The 19,245-nt window shown below is 34.4% G+C and overlaps 1 protein-coding gene across 1 annotated transcript in view; it reads left to right on the top strand.

Annotated features, from left to right (window-relative positions):
- Nucleotides 1-376: 376 nt before the first annotated feature.
- Nucleotides 377-19,245, top strand: part of DIO2 (deiodinase, iodothyronine, type II) — an 86,208-nt gene continuing 67,339 nt past the window's right edge. Inside the window, 1 exon segment of the mRNA XM_012656304.1 lies at nucleotides 377-397. The gene's annotated coding sequence lies outside the window, so the exon portion shown is untranslated.

Below are 19,245 nucleotides of genomic sequence, written 5' to 3'. Positions count from 1 at the left end.
TTGTAAATCCTTTATGAATTTTAATTATTGGCTTAGAATGGAATCCAGCAGATGTTCTGGTCTACCTATTCTATTTTCAGTCCTCAAGGACAGATACTTGTCCTCTTAACTTCTCAAATAGTGCTAGGGCCAGAGATTACAATGTCTCTTTTTATAACAGGGTAAGTCTAAGATTAGATGTTAATAAACTAAATCATTTTTAAAACTCTACTTTTATTGGACTTTCATTGCATTTTAAAATTAAACTTGAATTCTTTTCTTTCTCTCTCTCTCTCTCTTTTTTTTTTTTTTTTACAAAAGGAGTGCCATATGGTGAGAAAAATGGAATTAGAAATGCAAAAAGCCAAGTTGTAGCCCCTGCTCACACACTTATGCGTTTCACTGCCTTGGGATCTAGGTAAGGAGTATAACTTCTGTCATCCTGGTAAAAATGGGAAATATGCTTTGCTTTCTTCTTATGTGGTGCTTGTGGAGATCAATTGGGACAGTATGTGTGGCCATGTTTTTCATGCACTAAAGTGCTATAAGCTTTTCGTATTGATATGGCAATAATAGGAAAATTAGTGTGTGTAACATTAACATAAATATTTCTGTTGGGCTGTATTTGAATGCAATGAACAAAATTGACTTTATTCTTTGGTTATTTTACTTTATTTCACAAAGCATATCGTAATCTAGGTGCTAATCAGTCTGGATGAGTGTATGGAGACTGCGAGGTATACCTAGAAGTACAAAATCCCCAACTGCCTAGAACTTCCGTGGACTTTCATGATCACTTCTTTACTAAACTCTAGTCTAGAAATTCAGAAAACAGGATTAGAAAACAGAAGATTATACATTTTCTAGCCCTTACCTTACCCAGGAATCAAAGGCCATCCATATCATTTTCCCTCGGTTTCTATACTTAGATACAATGTGGTGATAATAATAACTGTTATCCAAGGCATTAAATGGGCTAATTTGGACTTGGAAAAAATAACATTAGCCACTAAATATAATCACATATCCCTTAGACATGTGGTGAGACTTCTGTGTCTCTGTGCAGAAAGAACATGAGTTTTGAAGTCAGAACAAACTGGTTTTAAGTCATTGCTCTATTAGGCTATGTGATTTTGTGGGTAAGTTATTATCCTCTCTGAGTCTTGGTTTCATGAGGATTAAATGGAATGCTATATACAGTCTACCCAGAACAGTGCTTGGCACATTGCAGGTATTCTGTAAGAATTAGCTTCCCTTTCCTTCTTATCACAATATCAAAATGTTTGCTTATCTTAGCAGATATAAATATTTGGTAATTTATAATAACACGAGAATTTATTACATTTATTTTACCTAGGTATAGTGTAAAAATCCATGCTTTCATTTACATAAATTAAAAAGATAAGGATTATATTTTAAAAAGTGTTTTTTTGAAATTTACTTTGCATAATGTAAAAATATATATTACAATTGGATTAATGGCTTAACTGTGAAAATGAAGCCACAGAGGGGACAGAAGAAAATATAACAGGATATTTTAATGATCTTGGGCTAAAAACAGGCTTTCTTCATGTGACAGCAACCCAAGGATCATAAAAGAAAAGTTTGTCACATTTAATTATACTAAAATCGAAGACTTCCTTATGGCAAAATAGTATAAGACAAAGGGTAAAGTCTGGAAATTTATTTACAATTCAGAAGCAAAGGCTAATATCCTTATTATGTAAAGCGCTCTTACAAATCAGTAAGAAAAGGTAAAACAACTTAGTGGAGTAAGCAAAGATCCTGAGAAGGATAGATGTTTAGGTAGCTCACTCTTTCCATATGAAAAACTTTCCTAGTCTTGAGTCCGAGTACTGCAGCGACAGTGTTAAGCCATCTTTACACGTGAGTGGGAAGACAGTGTCCTGTATTGACCCCAGTGGCATGGTAATTAGCTCTGTTGAGTTTTTTGACTGGCTGAGTATTTATGCTTATAGGTTTCCTGAAAAAAATATCATTTAAAATTTTTAGTTTTTTAGATGGATAATCTTTCTAAATACTTCTGTTTACTTTGCCTCCTTTGTCCCAGTATTATGGAAGACACACTTAAACTTTTCTTGATGACTCAGTTCATCATTAAGAACACTGATTATGGGGTTCGATAAGCCTTGTCATCTGACACACAGAGTAAGAATGTTGAGGACCGATCATCTGTGGCAGATGACCTATCCCAATAGTGTCCAGGTATTATCTCCTCCTGTTCAGGCCTAGGAACCATATCTTTATGTTCTTCATCATCAAATGCACCATTCCTGGCTAATTTCCTATCTTCCACAGAGAGAAAAGGGCATTAACATTGTTATTATACACAAGGTCATGATTCTTTGGAACCTGCTTATATTGAAAAATATAGATCTTGCCTCCGCAATTCCCTGATACCATTTATTTAATTCTGGTTACAAGATTGCTCATGACTTTGCATCATCCATATTGCCTCCCATGATTACTGGCTCCCAAAGACTCTTTAAATGTTGCTACTATGCTGCCTTGATAATGAACAGAAATGTAACCTTTACCCAGACTATGCAAAAAAAATGTGAACAATTTATTTTTCACTTATGTTAAATTTACCATTTGCAATTTTATAGTGTAAACATAGAACAATATGCCTTCTGACCATGAAAAAAAAAAGGACACTGATTATTGTACTCTGCTACAATGCAGTGCAATGAGATTAAGAAGGCCTGTTTACACCTGTTCTAGGTAGGTTCAAATTACTATGCATTTTGAATTCTTAGGGAGGTATTAGTGCTAGCAATAAAAGACAATCACATAAATTGAAGTTACCCTTGAAAATCCCATAGGAGGTTTCCACTGTGGAGATCAACATACATTATCTCAATACTTCCAGCACAGCCAGTTTTTCTTTGGCATTGAAAAAGACTACTCTTTCTATGATTGAGTTTCAGATAAGGTAGTTGGCTCACAATGTGGTATCAGGTTCAATGGAAAAAAATCTGTGTTTAAACTCTAGGGTACTCGCTTTGTGTTTATACTTTATATAGATGTACTGACTATAAGCTCATACCTATCCTATAAAAATATACCTATTTTATACCCACTTTACAGGTGAGAAAATGGAGGCTTTGAAATATTAAATTTCTTGCCAAATAAGATATAGGAGTTAACATATGGGAGAGCCTATGATTAAGTCTACGTTATATCAAATTTCTTAGAATTATATGTAAAATAAGAGCAGAAAGGTTCTGAGTGATAATAAACTTCTCACAGAACAAAATACACAAGTTTTAGATACGAGCTTTGGGAGTACATGTGTACTAGCTATTCAGAGGAGTGACTATTTTCTGCCCCTTATCTGCATTCTGCCTACCTGAGGTATTACCCTCTGCATATCTGTAGAGGTGATAACTAAAGCATGAGGTGCTACAGCTCATAAAGATACGTTTTAGATCATGTATGCGGCTTGCCACATTGTATTATATAAAATACACTGTGATTGAGCAAGGAACTAAAATAATTTCATCTTCTCCTGGGTATTTCACATTTTACGCTTCTATGCTGTCGTTACGTTTATGAATCTTTTATTGTGCCTTAGAGTTTGGTAATGGAGTTGAGCATATCAGGGAGGGAAGCTTCCTGGGAGAAATGTCTGTAGTCAGCTGATGAACTGAACACAATTGACTATGCATGATGTAACTCTTACCAGGTATGCTCCACAGAAAACCCTGAGTAAGGGAAAACAAACCCACCACAGCATGTTTACCATTTATTCATGATTGCATGGTTCTTGGCTCCCATACTTTGGAATCAAAAATGGTGATGTGAATAACAAGAGTTTAAAGTGAGGCTCTGAGAAATGGGGAACTTGATAGAAGAGTCTCTTGTAAGTCTCTTGTAATGATTGTGATCAAATTGCTTAATGTCCCTCTGTCTTTCTAAGAAGAGATTTGCTAGGGGAGTATTTTACAAACCGTACCTCAAGTAATTAACTCAAATACCCAAATGTTCAAGATTTTCATGACATCTAAACTTTTTCCTGTTCTCTTCTCATTGCTCTCCGTGAGCATTCCATGCATTGTCCCTAAGATGAGTCTCTTTGGCTTTGTTTCAGGCATTTTTCTCCCCTCCCCTCTCTCCTCCTCCTCTCCCTTTTCCTTCTCTTCCTCATTACATAGCCTGCTCCACAGGGAGAAGCAGCTTAAATACATTTGTAAATTATATTTTTTATCTACTTCCTTGAGCCAACAATTTTATTCTTTTTATACTAAGCCCCTGTTGCTACAGAACTTCCTCAATTTTTAATGTATGAGCTGCCATAATTTACTCTATTTTTTTTAACCTTTTAGTTTGAAATTACATTATTTGCTTTGTAAATTCATGTGGTGTTGCTTAAAATGCATTAAGTGCATATGGAGGTAGATGATAAAGACTTTGCTCTTGTATCTGCCATTTGCTAGCAGGTTTTTTGGTAGGTTTCTCCATATCTACGAGTCTCCTTTCCTTGTCTGTAAAAATGGGGTCATAATATTTGCTTCTCAGGCTTCCTATTAAGATTAGGGAACATCATGCGGGTAACACCATTGCAGAAGTTACTGAGCACTACATAAACCTCAGTGAATTACATGTGGCATCCTCATACTTTCTTTGTCTCATTCAACTGTTTAGATGTGAGATAAAGATCAGTCTTGAATAATTGTTACCTACCTCTCCTCTTGCTCAGCAACATGTTGCTGGCTGCTTAGTGAGCACGTTGTCCCTGTACCACCAAAAGCTATGAATGCCAAGATGAAAGTCTTATTTCATGACAAGGGAAAAGTCAATTGGCATATGTGAAAAATAATATTCATTTCATAGACTTGTTAGAAGGTTTAAATGTGATTAGTTGTAAAGTATACTGCTAAGCACAGAAGAAATGCTAAATAAAAGAGCTGTACTGACTGCTATCGAAAAACATTTTCAAAAGCATTCCAGAATCCATTCAAGGTTTTGGTCAAGTCAGACCTGAGGTTCAAGATTTGAAGTAAATGAGGGTCAGAGGTGAAAACAGCTGAAGTTAACATGGAGACAGACATAATATATGTAGGGAATGATGTCAGTCACATAATTTTCATGGACAGTGATTATAAAAAGCTAAGCTTATTTTAAGCTTAGCTTATTTTAAGCTTATTTTAAAAATACTATAATTTCTCATTGCTTCCTATGGAGGTTAGGTGGTATAAATTAGAAGGCTTTTATTTTTCTGAGCATGATGAGGTTTGGGGTATAATTTGGGGGTAGTTCCTGTGGTAGAGCTGAAATTTTCATCAATTTAAAGGGGAGAGGTATTTGAAAATCCTGGGAAAATTGTGGAAAGAAGAGAAAAGAGTTGATAAGTTTGGGAAGCATGTGTTGAAATAGGATAGGAAGAAAATTCTGGTAGTGATTTAAAAAATAAAAGAAATATCTAATGAGAGATTTTATAGGTTTTGGTGCAATAAACAATTTAAATCTCTCCCTCCATATTCCCTACAAAATCTTCAGTAAAATCTGAACTTCTCATGAATACTTTGGTGTGATGGTGTTATAGATTGAATTTATGTCCCCTCCAAATTGTATGTTAAACATAACTTCCAGTATGATGGTATCGGGAGGTGGGCTTTTCTTTTTCTTAAGTTTTTAATTTTCAGAGACAGGGTCTTGCTCTGTTGCCCAGGCTGGAGTGCAGTGGTGCAATCACAGCTCACTGCAGCCTTGAACAGGCGGGACTTTTGAAGAGTGGTAAGTCATGAAGGCAGAACCCTCATGAATGGAACTAGTGCCCTTATAACAGAGACCCTGAGAGCTTCCATATCCATTTTGCTACGTGAGAACTCAGTGAACAGGCACTATTTGTGAACCAGGAAATGAGCCCTCTCCAGACACTAAATTTGCCACTGAGAAATAAATTTCTGTTGTTTATAAGCCACCACATCTAAGGAATTTTGTGATAGAAGCCTGAATGGACTAAAACAGATGGATTCTTTAGAAAAATTATGAGACACGGAGGTACATCTGATACAGAAGTGGCACAAAGGTGGTACATTCGAGAACATCTGAGTCACGCTCTGCCTTTGCCTGTTCATTTTAGTCTGACTTATTCATTGTTTTCAGAGGCTTATATTACACAGAGCAGACATTCTCATCCATTGCTTTTTTTTATATACAGATCTGAAGTCACTTTCAAGTTAAACTCTGATCCCCAGGAACCCAAATTCCACCTTAAATTGCACCAGAACATGCATGCTGCATTGATGTGAGGCTTTAGATGTCTAGCTCAAGAGGTGAGAAGGGAAGATCATGGCGATGGTGGTAGTTATAGTAGCAATGATTCCTACTGAGTACAGAGAGAAGTGTAATATAATGGTGTAATGAAAAAAGATCCAGGTAATTTTTAAGTTAGATCCATTTGAATTTAAATCAAGGATTTGTTCATTGTTTGCAGTGTGACCTTGATCAACTTACATAATTTCTCTAAAACTCAGCTGCTCTCATCTCATCCCTTTACTCATAGTGTTGTGAAAAACTTGCAGACAGGTAACAGTGGTAGGAAGGCAACAGGTCGAAAGATTTATTTAGAAATCATCACTGCCTATAAAAGCTGAAGATAAGTTTTTTCTTGATTTGAATGAAGTAATATTTCTCTTAGCTAGATATTTTGTAGAATACAGTTAGTTCTACAATATATCAAAAGAATGATACACCTTGACAAATGTTTACTTACTATCTTTCATAAGAAAGTAATTTGTAATAGTCAATGAAGTCTTCAGGTATGCCAATTTTTATTTTAATAGCAAATAATCTGATAAGTTTATATATGATTTGGATATTTATACCAGCAGTTAGCATTGATTGCCTTATGTATGAAAGTCAATTTTAAAAATTATCATTATTAAACTCCTAAGAGGATAAACAACTTGCGAGTTGCTTTAGGCACAACCCTCTAGATACTAGTGAATCGAACGTTTCCAAAACTAGTTATATACATTACAAAATAGCAGTAGGAATATGTTACATGTGCAAATGTATTCTTAAGATTTTATTATTAAATTAGTACATCAATGTAAGGTATATTTCAAGTAGTAAGGTGTGAGAGAAGTACTGAACAATTTATTGGACAAAGAGCATGAAATAACTCATTCTGTCCAGTCAGCTTCAAATTTCCAGTGTATCTGGAGTTAGGAAACACCAACCAATTTGAAAAGAAAGTAATCACAATCTCTTTGTCAATATATTCTGTCTAATAGAACTAAGGATCATGGCTAACATTTTGCATTTAGCTGTTGCTAGGCAAAAATTTTAAAATTTATTTTCTATAAATCTTGCATACATAACAAACATGATAGTGTTTGAAAAATATAATGGACGATAATAGGTGTTTTGTAGAAATGCCTTCATTTGAAAAGAATGATTGTTCCAGTGTTTAAACATTTATGGAATAACTAAGGGGATTACAGGAAAGTAACTTTCAAGCATCTCAATGCATGATACTTGTTAGCTATGGGAATATATTTAAAGTTACTGTTCTTATTAAAAAGGATAATCAAAGGCTAAACACAGTTAGATATCCCCTGAGCAACCAATATACAATCCTTTAGTAAGTAATAGAGAAATTAGAAGGCTTATACAATAAAGCATCTTCTTTCTCAGTAGAATTTAAAAATTACTTTAACAGGGACTAGAGGATAATTAATAGAACTCATTGCTAAGAGTGGATTGCCTGACCTAGTACTTTAACAAGCATATTTATTCATCTTCAAAGCCACGTGAAAATGCTTTTGCAACTAGGTCAAAGGGAGAAATAGTTTTTCTTAGACTATTGTATGATCTAATATTATTTGACTTCTATATTGTAGAGCAACAGACCACAACAAAGAGATCATGTGACTTGTTTACATTTCAAAGAAACACATAAAAGACTTTATTTCATTCTGTAGAGTTGAGAATTTATTTGATTCAAGGCCTATTTTAATGACAGTAGATTTTCTGATTTTTGCTGGTCTTACCTCAAGCAATTTTTAATATATTAAAATTAAAATGATCATAGACACTAAATATAACCTTGCTATAACATTTTTGGAATTAGTTTTGTAATTCTGGTTTACTATCTATAAACTGTCATATTCACATGAACTAAGTATTATATTGATATATAACTATTTTAAGAGTTAAGCTGCAATTGGCTAGTTGATACAAAATTACATTTTATAGTGATTAAATTGAATTTTAATACTTTCAGTTTTCTTTTTATATTTTAGAGCCAATAGTTTTTTAAAAATATCTTTAATATTTTTGAAAGCCCTAGCTATTATGCTCATAGATAAATACATTTTTTAAAATACTTGATTATTTCTTTTTATCCTTCCTATGTTTCACAATTGCTTTTTACTTAACATGTATGTGTTATTGCTGCCAACTAACTGCTTATAAAGTACAACCATATCTTTATTAAATTTGAAATAGCCATTTATTAAATAATTAACTATAATCATGATAGTTAATACCTAATGAAAGGGAAAGGAGTCAACCTCTCACAGATCCAATGCAATTCCTATCAAAATCCCATCTGGTTATTTTTTTGGAGAAATAGAAAAACTGATCCTAAAATTTATATGGAAATGCAAGGGCCCAGACTAGCAAAGATGATCTTGAAAAAGAAGTACAAACTTGAAGGACTCATACTTTCCAATTGCAAAACCCACTACAGTAAGATACAGTAATCAAACCAGTGTGGTATTGACACAAGGACAAACATATAGATCAGAACAGTAAAATTAGAATTTAGAAATGAACCCTAACACATTCAGTCAATTGATTTTTGACAAAGGGACCAATTCAATTCAATGAAAGAAAGTATAGTCTTTTCAAAAATGGTGCTGGTACAACTGGATAGCCATATGGAAAAAGATGAATTTGGATTTCTATGTAATATCATACACAAAAATGAACTTAATGTGGATTGCAAACCTAAAACTAAAATAGGAATAAATATCTATGGTTAGGCAATGATTTCTTAGGAATGACATCAAAAATAGGTGATAAAATAGAAGATCGGTAAATAGGACTTCATCCAAATTAAAGACTTTTATGCTTCAAAGGACACCATCAAGAAAGTGAAAAGAAAACCCACACAATGAGAGAAAGTATTTGGGCCGGCGCGGTGGCTCATGCCTGTAATCCTAGCACTCTGGGAGGCCGAGGCAGGTGGATTGTTTGAGCTCAGGAGTTCGAGACCAGCCTGAGCAAGAGCGAGACCCCGTCTCTACTAAAAATATAGAATGAAATTATATGGACAACTAAAAATATATAGAAAAAATTAGCCGGGCATGGTGGCATGTGCCTGTAGTCCCAGCTACTCAGGAGGCTGAGGCAGGAGGATTGCTCGAGCCCAGGAGTTTGAGGTTGCTGTGAGCTAGGCAGACGCCACAGCACTCTAGCCCAGGCAACAGAGTGAGACTCTGCCTCAAAAAAAAAAAAAAAAAAAAAGAGAGAGAAAGTATTTGCCTATCATATATCTGACAAGGAACTTGAATCTAAAATATATGAACAACTCTTAAAACTCAACAATGAAACAAGCAACCCAATTTATAAATGGGCAAATGATTTAAATAGGCAGTTCTCCGAAAAAATATAAAAATGGTGTATGAACACATGAAATGACACTCAGCATCATTAGTCATTAGCAAAATGCAAATCAAAACCACAATGAGATACTAGTTTACACCCACTGAATGGCTATCATAAAAAAGACAGATATAATTGTTAGAAAATATGTGAGAAATTGGAACTTTTGTACATTGTTGGTGGGATTATAAAATTGTAGCCGTGACCATATGACCCGAAACTTCCACTTGCAGATATCTACCCAAGAGAAATGAAAGCTTATGTTCACACAAAAATTTGTATAAAAATGTTCATAGCAGGATTATTCCTAATAGCCAAAAAAGTGGAAACAACCCAAATACTTAGCAATTGATGAGTGGAAAAACAAAATGGCATAGCCATGCAAGGGAATATTATCCCACAATAAAAAGGAACAAGGACTGCTATTTGCTACAGCATGGATGAACTTCAAAAAACAGCATGCTAGGTAAAAGAAGCCAGTCACAAAAGACCACATATTGTATGATTTCATTTATATGAAATGTTCAGAATAACCTAATCTACAGAGACAGAAAGGAGATTAATGGTTGCCTAGGGAGGGGAGGAGAGCTGAGGGAGGGAAATGGGGAGTGATTGCTAAAGGGTATGAAGTTTCTTTATGGAGTGATGAAAATGTTCTAAAATTAGATAATGGTGATTATTGCACTACTCTGTAAATACACTAAAATCCATGAAATCGTATCCTTTAAACAGGTATGTAAATTATATGTCAATAAAGCTATTAAAAAATGAGGTAACCTCCGAAACACAGTAAACTAAGTGGCATGTGAATAGTTTTCGTGATAGTTATTTATAGTCATTGTAGCAGCTGCGTTTTATATTTTCTCCAGAAATAGTTTGAATTTATCCAATTTTATGATCTCTACCTTTATATTTATTATTCTTCTACCTCTCCCTATCTCTATATCTGTATCTCTTTCTCTCTATATATAATTCAGTCTATAAAATTAAAATACTATGGTAAGATGTGCTTTAAAATCTGGGTATTATAGCTATGTCTTCTCATCTTTTAACAAATATCAGTTTGGGTTATTTTAGTTTAATGTACACTAAGCTAATAAAACCAATTTCATGTTTATGTTGGATTTTAGCAAATGTTCTTAACAATTATGAATCAGAGTTGATACTGAATAGCCCCAGATGAACTGTTTTTAAGTCTTGACATTTCTTATAAATTCTAAGAAAATTTTGATTATTTTGGGAGACAGGATGAAGGACATTAGAATTATTTCACCTAAGGAAAGAAAGCTCAATGAGAATCTTCTAGTATTTGAAGGAGAGTGGCCAGTTAGTCTCCATCTACTCTGAAAAATATTCTTAACGACCAGCGAGATGAATTTTTTAATGTCTAGAAAAGAAATGACTAAGAGCAAGGATTTTGAACACTGAAATGACTTACCAAATGTAAGGCTGGCATTTTTTTTCTCTTGTCCATAGGAAAGATGCCACGCATAGAAGCCACTGAGGGAATAACGGCTAGAGGCAGAGGATGTCCCTAGATGAAAATAGGCACTTTTTTCCACAATAGTTATATAGTGACAAAGGAATTTGGTTGCTTTTTGCTTTTTTTTCCTGTAAATATTTGTTTGGGGGATTGGGAAAGTTCAATATGGACTAGATAATTAAATTAGTTTTGATGTATTTTACATCAGTCATTTCATGGCAACAACTTCCAGTGAAATAGATCAGTTAAATTGACAGCCTAGGCTAGGCTGGGACACAATTAGGAAGTCAATGTAGTTGTTCTTTAGCACTCCCTTTCTTTTCTGTCTTTCGTGAATTGTATCTCTTCCTGGGAGGCAGCGTGGTAGACTAGAAAAGAATTATTCCTGAAAATGAAACCCAGTTTCCCATATACAAGTTGTTCATCTGGGCCCTGCTGCTTCGCCTATTTCTGTTTCCTCATATTCAAGAGGAGAATCATCAGTCCTTACTTTATGAACAGAGTTTCACCATTAAATGACACAATGTACTAGAAACAGAAAAAATATTTCCTTTCTCTTATCCTTAAGGTCTCTCCTACCATAAAGGAAAGCGCTAAACTTAAATTACCCCAAGAGGTTATTGTTTTAATAAGTTACCCTGTTTCAGGAATACTTGAGTTTAAAAATAGTCTGTGTAAAATTTTAAATTACGTGTTAGAAGTGAAGAAGGGAGACACTGAGGACAGAGAACATTCCAAGTTCCCTTAAGTAATATTATGGAAGTGATATTTTGGAGGTACACATGGTTCACACATGATTCTGGTCAATTTGCTCATGGTACTTTACAAGTCATAAGCTGGTTGACTATGGATGTTTGACCTGATGATGGCTTTGATGTAATGGCAATTTATATGACATTTAAGACTGATGGCATGCAATGAAATATTATTCAGCCTTAAAAAGGAATGAAATTATGACACATGCTACTACATGGATAAACCTCGAAGACATCATACTAAGTGAAATAAGTCAGACACAAAGAACAAATATGACATGATTCCACTTACATGACATATGTCAAACTCATAGACAGAAAATAGGATAGTGGTTGCAGGCGCTGAGGAAGAAGGGTAAGTGGGGAGTTGTTGTTGAATGGGTATAGGTTTTCAGTTTGGGATGCCGAAAGAGTTCTGGAGATGGGTAGTGGTGATGGTTTTACAACAATGTGCACATATTTAATGTCATAAAACTCTACATTTAAAGATGGTTAAAATAGTAAATTTTATGTTATGTATATTTATCACAATAAGAAAGGTAAATAGCTAAATACTAAATAAATGATAAAATGCAAACACTGAAAAGCACACAGATTGAAGAGAATGAGGAGACAAGCTACAGAGTAGGAAAAAATATTTGCAAAAGACATCTGATAAAGGACTGTTATCAGCAATGTACAAGAACTCTTAAAACTCGACAATGAGATAACAAAAAAACCAATTTAAAAATGGGCCAAAAACCTTAACAGACACCTCACCAAAGAAGACATACAGATGGCAAACAAGCATGTGAAAAGATGCTCAACATCGTATGTCATCAAGGAAATGCAAATTAAAACACCAATGAGATACCACTACACACCTCTTAGAGTGTCCAAAATCCAGAAAACTCACAACACTCTCCTTCATTGCTGGTGGGAAGGCAAAATGGTATAGCTATTTTGGAAGACAGTTTGGCAATTTCTTGCAAAACTAAAATACTCTTACCATATGATCCATCAATCATACTCCTTGGTATTTACGAAAAGGCATCGAAAGCTTATGTCTATATAAAAACCTGCACATGGTTATTTATAGCAGCTTTCTTCACAATTGTCAAAACTTGGAAGCAACCAAAATGTCCTTTAGTAGGTAAGTAAATAAATAAACTGTGATACATCCAGACAATGGAATATTATTCAGTGCTAAAAATAAATGAGCTATCAAGCTGTGAAAAGACATGGAGTAACCTTAAATGCATGTTACTAAGTGAAAGAAGCCAATCTGAAAAGACCATATACTGTAGGATTCGAACTATATGACATTTTGTGAAAGGCAAGACTATTAAGGCAGTAAAAAGATCAGTGATGCCTGGGGGTAGAAGAAACGGAGGGATGAATAGGCACAGCATAGAGGATTTTTAGGATAGTGAAGCTATCCTGTAGGATACTATAATGGTGAATATGTGTCATTATACAAACCCATAGAATATATAAAACCTCCCTAAGGTAAACTGTGGACATGGGGTGACTATGATATGTTAATGTGTGTTCATTGATTGTGACATATACCCTACTCTGGTGGGGAATGTTAATAATCGGGGAGTCTATGCAGATGTGGGGTTAGAGGGTATACGGGAAATTTCTATACCTCCTACTCAATTTTGTTGTGAACCTAAAACTGCTCTAAAAATAAAGACTATTTTAAAAAGTACACAGATAATAATTATATAGCATGGTGGATTTTCACAAACTGAATTTATGTCTGTAACCAACACCCAGGCCAAGAAATAGAACATTACCTACATACTAGAAACCCTACTGTGTTCCCCTTTCCAATACTGCCTGCCTGCTATGGGCAACCACTATCCCAACTCCTAACAACATAGATTCGATTTTTCTGTTTTTCGTTTTTGTTTTTACTGGATATAATTAGAATAATACAGTATAGACTCTTTTGTAGCTGGCTTCTTTCACTCCACCATTTTGTTTGCAAGAGTTATCCATATCATTGTATGTAGTTGAAGACTGTTTATTCTCATTGTTGTGTGGTATTTCATTGTGTGAATATCTAGTAATTTATTTATCCACTCTACTGTTAATGGGCATGTTGGGAATGTATAGTTTGGGGCAATCATGAAGTGTGTTTCTATGAATATTGCAGTGCATGATTTTGTAGATGAATATCTGGATTTATTTTATACCTGAGAGTAGAATGGCTAAGCCATAGGATATGCATATATTTGACTTCAGTGGATGCTGTCAAGCAGTTTAGCAACAGAGCATGTGAGTTCTGGTTGTTCCACATTCTCACTAGCGTCACCATTTTGCTATTTTTCTGTCTTTTCACTTGAGCCATTCTGGTGGGTATGTAGCCATTTTAGTCCTTCCAAGTTGCTATAATAGAATACTTGAGACTGGGTAATGTATAAACAACAGAATTTATTAATCACAGTTCTGGAGGCTGGATAGCCCAAGATCAAGGTGCCAGCATTTTTGGTGTCTGGTGAGGGCACCTTCCTGATAGATGGCACCTTCTTGTTGCATCCGTACTTGGTAGAAGGGGAAGACCCCTCTCTGGGCCCTCTATTACAAGGGCATTGATCCCATTCATGTGAGTGGAGCCCTCATGACTTAATCACCTCCCAAAGGTCCCACCTACTAATACCATCACCTTGGCAATTAGGTTTCAACATACGAATTTTGGGGGGAATGCAAACATTCAGACCATAGTCTTAGCCATAACAACTCATATCATTTTTGAAATGACTTCTCACTTATCTCTGTCACAAATATCTAGTTGTCTCTGCTTTTGATTAGGTTGATGTTCAGATTTTTTAAAAACTCCCTTTCTTCTTTTAACTTACACCTGAATTCTCTTTCACATCATTTATTCATAAATAAAACAGTGAGTTTTCATTCCAGGTTCGACTTTTGTTTTCCTGGCAAACACTTCAAAAGGCAAATGGTAGCATCAAGATTTCAGTATTGTAGTAAGAATAAATTAACAGCTGTCTCTGCAGAGTTAAAAATCTAGCTTAATGCTTTTGAAATATTTCGACAACTATTTTTCTTATGTAAGTAATTTGGATAGTCTATTTTTATGGAGAAGGAAAATCAAAATAGTTTGGGATCTTAAATGGGTAATATTACGCTGACTAGTAAAAAAGCTAATTATTCATCCAGTACGTATAGAAAAATTAGGCCCTGCAAACTAGCAGCTAAATAGGAGTGACAGCGAATCTTACTAATTGAGATTAATTAAGAGACAGTCATGTGTTAAATTTGAATTTGATAACACTTTATTTTTATATCTTCCAAGTATATACTATACAGTTGATAAGAAAAGTGCTTGTCAGAGGTCATTTAGGAATTTGGTCTAGTAAATGGATAAGAAGAATACATAATACATTAATTATTTAAAGATTGATAAATATAAGGTAATCGAAAATTTATTTTTTTGATCTGTCAAACCTTGCAGTATTATGTATATTAGCAATTTGTTTAATATACCATTACCCAGGGTATATTATGCTAATTACTTCAGGGATTTCTAGGATTAAAATGAAATGCATCAAAACAAAATTATTTGCCTATCAAATTATATATATAGGACAATAACATGTGTATGTAAGTTTCTACAAATCAGTTACCATCATTATGTATTATAATAACTGCCAAATAGGATTATATCATTAATAATGTATTTCTAAATACTCAAGCATGTTATAAGATTCATTAGCAGTTCTTTCAGTCTTGATGTTTCTATACTCAGCTGTCACTCAGTTTAAAGGTTGAAGATACATTTTTATGTTCACTCTAAAATTCAATCCCAGGCCTATACCATTCTAGGATGGCTGAATCTCTCTGATTCTGAAATAAGAACCATCATGAGTCTTCTGATTTAGCTATCCTTGAGGGATATATAAGAAGGCTCTTAAGATAATTAATTAGATGAATTCATCCCTATACTAGGATTATTAGGGATTGACAACAGAATATAATACTTAATTGATAGTTCAAAAGGCTTATGTGCCAGATGGAAGATTTTATTTTATAATTTTCACATGTGCAAGTAGAAGCCCGTATTCCTTGCCACTTCATCCACCACAAACTTCCAGAAGTGTTCTTCAAATGCTATTTTCATTTGTTGTAGTAAGGCCATTCTTGTCATTCTTTACTCTGATTTTTGGAGACTCCATACTTATCCCTACCATGATTTGGGGAGGCCCCTTTTTGTTTAATTTCTGTTGATTTTCTAACTTTCATGTATTATCCATTGGCTTACATTATACTTGAATAATGTCATTTCTCTTTCTTGGCAGACATGGTATGCTAGAATATAATCTCCACGGGGGTAAGGACTTGCATCTATTGTTCATTGCTGGATCTCCAGTGTCCAGAATCACGCCTAACACATGATAAGTGCATGTGTAACATTTCTAGGTAGCATTGATAAAAGGAATACATTAATTTTGCCTAAAACTTCCAAATTATCATAGAATAAGAAGCCTCATGGACTCCTCTCCTAGCTGGAAATGTATACATTTGGCAGCTCAAATTTTTCTCTACTTTATGCATGTCTTTAAATGACTGCAAAAGTGCCACAAGCATTGATTTTTGGTGTTATAAATAGATTTTAATGAGTAAGCAAATTTGCAAATATGGACCTTGCAGGTGGTGAAGATCAGCTGTATGTCTGGATCCCGCCCTTTTGTTTCCATTGTTTATTTCAGATGTTCATCATTTCCCGCCTGGATTATTACAATATTTGCCTATTAACATTGCCTCAGATCTCTCTTCAATTCCTCCTTCTACTGTTTTTTCGAACTTATAATTCATCTTATCATGCCATTACTGTTCAGTGTTTACCAAAAATAATATTGTTATTTTATACCTATGTATACCTATGCCTTTAAACATTTTTCACACTCTCAGTAATAACCTCATCCCTCTTCAGTGCTGGATAAAGTTAGGCTTCAAATGTCACCTCTTCTTAACAGTCATCTGAATCTTCATCGGGCAGGTAGTTGTCTTCTCACCATGCTTCCATAGATTATTATAATATACCTGGACTATACTGTTTTCTTAGACCTCCCCATATATTGTACCCTCCTTTAAGATAGGAGCCATGGCTTATTTATATAATTTCTTCACTCATATCCAACTACTCATTACATTTTGTGAATTCAGCCTCCAAAATATCTGCTAACACCAAACTCAGCATCTGACTTTTTTGTTAGCCTAACAATAGATGCTTGTTAAATAACCAAATGAATGCATACATAAACGATTGATCTTTGGTCAATTTGTAAGGGAGATTTTTGATTAGTGTCGTATTTTTTATTAAGAGCTCATAAGGGATAATAAAATGATAGTCTGGAGCTATCTAGGTACTTAAAGCATATAAAATTAAAGTATAGAAGCATTTGCTAGCATGTATCTCTAATATGATATTTATTCATGATTACATTGCATTTCTTGTGGAATGAAAACAGGATGACAGCCATTTTGAAATTCACTCCAAGCTGGTATCGCTTGTGTTAAATTGGTGTGGATCAATTACCAGTGATTTTTTTACTAACAGGATTGTTTTTGGGAAACAACGAGAGAAAAGATGTATTAAGATTCTGAAGAATATTGAGTTATACATACTATTTTATATTTAGTTTTCCTGGAGGGGAAATAATAAACAGAATATGATAATATCAAGAGCAGTTCAGTGAAATAGTCTGTACTGATAGTGTGAAAAACTTGACTTTATTTATTTTTCCTTGGTAAGTAATAACATTTGAAATCATGGACATCTTTTGCTATGATCTATCTTCACATCCTAGAAAAGCCATTTATATGCTGATGAATTTAATACCTTTGCCCTCATTTTTAGATGAACATCATTGGGTTACTTGGATGTTAGCAAGAAAAATTAAACTTCTGAAATGCTTCATTCAGGAATAGAAATTGGGTGTTTTATTATATTTCCCTCTAATGGATGAGAAACTAGAAAGGATGCATTTTTATCTGTAGAAATCTTGTCTTTTATGTTTAGAATGTGTTTTACTATTGCTTGGAAGCTATAATAAAGCTTTTATCTCTCCCTGTGTTCATAAGTGCTTGTGTATATGTATCTGTAACAAGATAAACAGCCCACAAGGCTTATGTATGTATGTGTATCTATTAATTTCTTTTTCCTTCTGGGATTGGGATTTACAATCAAATACTTAGAAGGAGACGTGGAACTGTGTAGTATAATGGAAAGAGCTTTTGCTCTTGACCTTGGCTCTAGTTTTACCTCTACTTTTACCAATAAAGCCATGTTGTTTAGAGTAAGCCACTTAATACCTCTGAGCCTTATTTTTCTCATCTGTGTAAATGATTCAATTGGAAAGTATAATTTCTAAGATGATACTTGTTTTAAAATTCTTTGATGAAAGTAAAATTTAGTTGCTACGGGATGTTGAAAGAAAGATTTATTCCAAGCACAGAGAAGGTATCGAATACGTTGAGTGCATATTTGTTAAAGGAAGAAATTTTCTGTGATGGTTAATTTTATGTATCAGTTTGACTGGGCCACATGGGCCCAGACATTTGTCAAACATTGTTCTGGATGTGTAATGAAGGTATAGATGAGATTAACATTTGAATGAATACTAAATAGAGCAGGTTGTCCTGCTTAATGTGGGTGGGCCTTATCTAATCAATTGAAGACTTGAATAGAACAAAAAGGCTAAGTAAGAGGGGACTCCCTCCTGCTGACTGCTTAAGCTAGAACATCCGTCTAAAGGTCTTTCTGACCTTTGAACTTGGACTGAAACATTGGCTCTTCTGGTGTCTTCAGCCTGCTGGCTTTTAGGCTGAAACTTACACCATCGACTCTCCTGGTTCTCAGGCCTTTGGACTTGGACCAGAGCTACACATCCGCTCTCCTGTGTCCTGTGTCTTCAGCTTGCCAGCTGCAGACGTTGGGACTTCTCAGTCTTCACAATTGTGTGATCCAATTCTTTATAATCTCTTTCTATATATCTATTTATGTCTGTTTATCTCTCTATCTCCTAATGACTCTGTTTCTCTGGAAAACCTTGACTAATACATCCTGTATACATTCTTAATTTCTCCTTCTCCATCTGTATTCAATTAATCACTAAGCTTTGTAAATTCAGCTTCCAAAATACCAGGCATCTTTTCAAGCTAGTTTATACTGAATTAAAGCTATTGTTAATTTTTAAAAATAATGCACAAAGTATCTTCTTTTGTTCAATTTCTCTTCTCACAGACCTGCATAACAAGTGGGCCCCAAAAAATTTTTTTAAATATATTTTATTGCAAATACGTAGCTTTTTATCTAGATGAATTTTTGGATTTTTTTCATGGCATTTACTCTAATGAAGCTAAGACATAGGGCTACAC

Source organism: Propithecus coquereli, unplaced genomic scaffold (assembly GCF_000956105.1).
Source record: "Propithecus coquereli isolate 6110/MARCELLA unplaced genomic scaffold, Pcoq_1.0 Scaffold5, whole genome shotgun sequence".
Taxonomy (NCBI): Eukaryota; Metazoa; Chordata; class Mammalia; order Primates; family Indriidae; genus Propithecus; species Propithecus coquereli.
The sequence above is the reverse complement of the archived record's forward strand: the minus strand, read 5'-3'. Positions and strand labels throughout refer to the sequence as shown.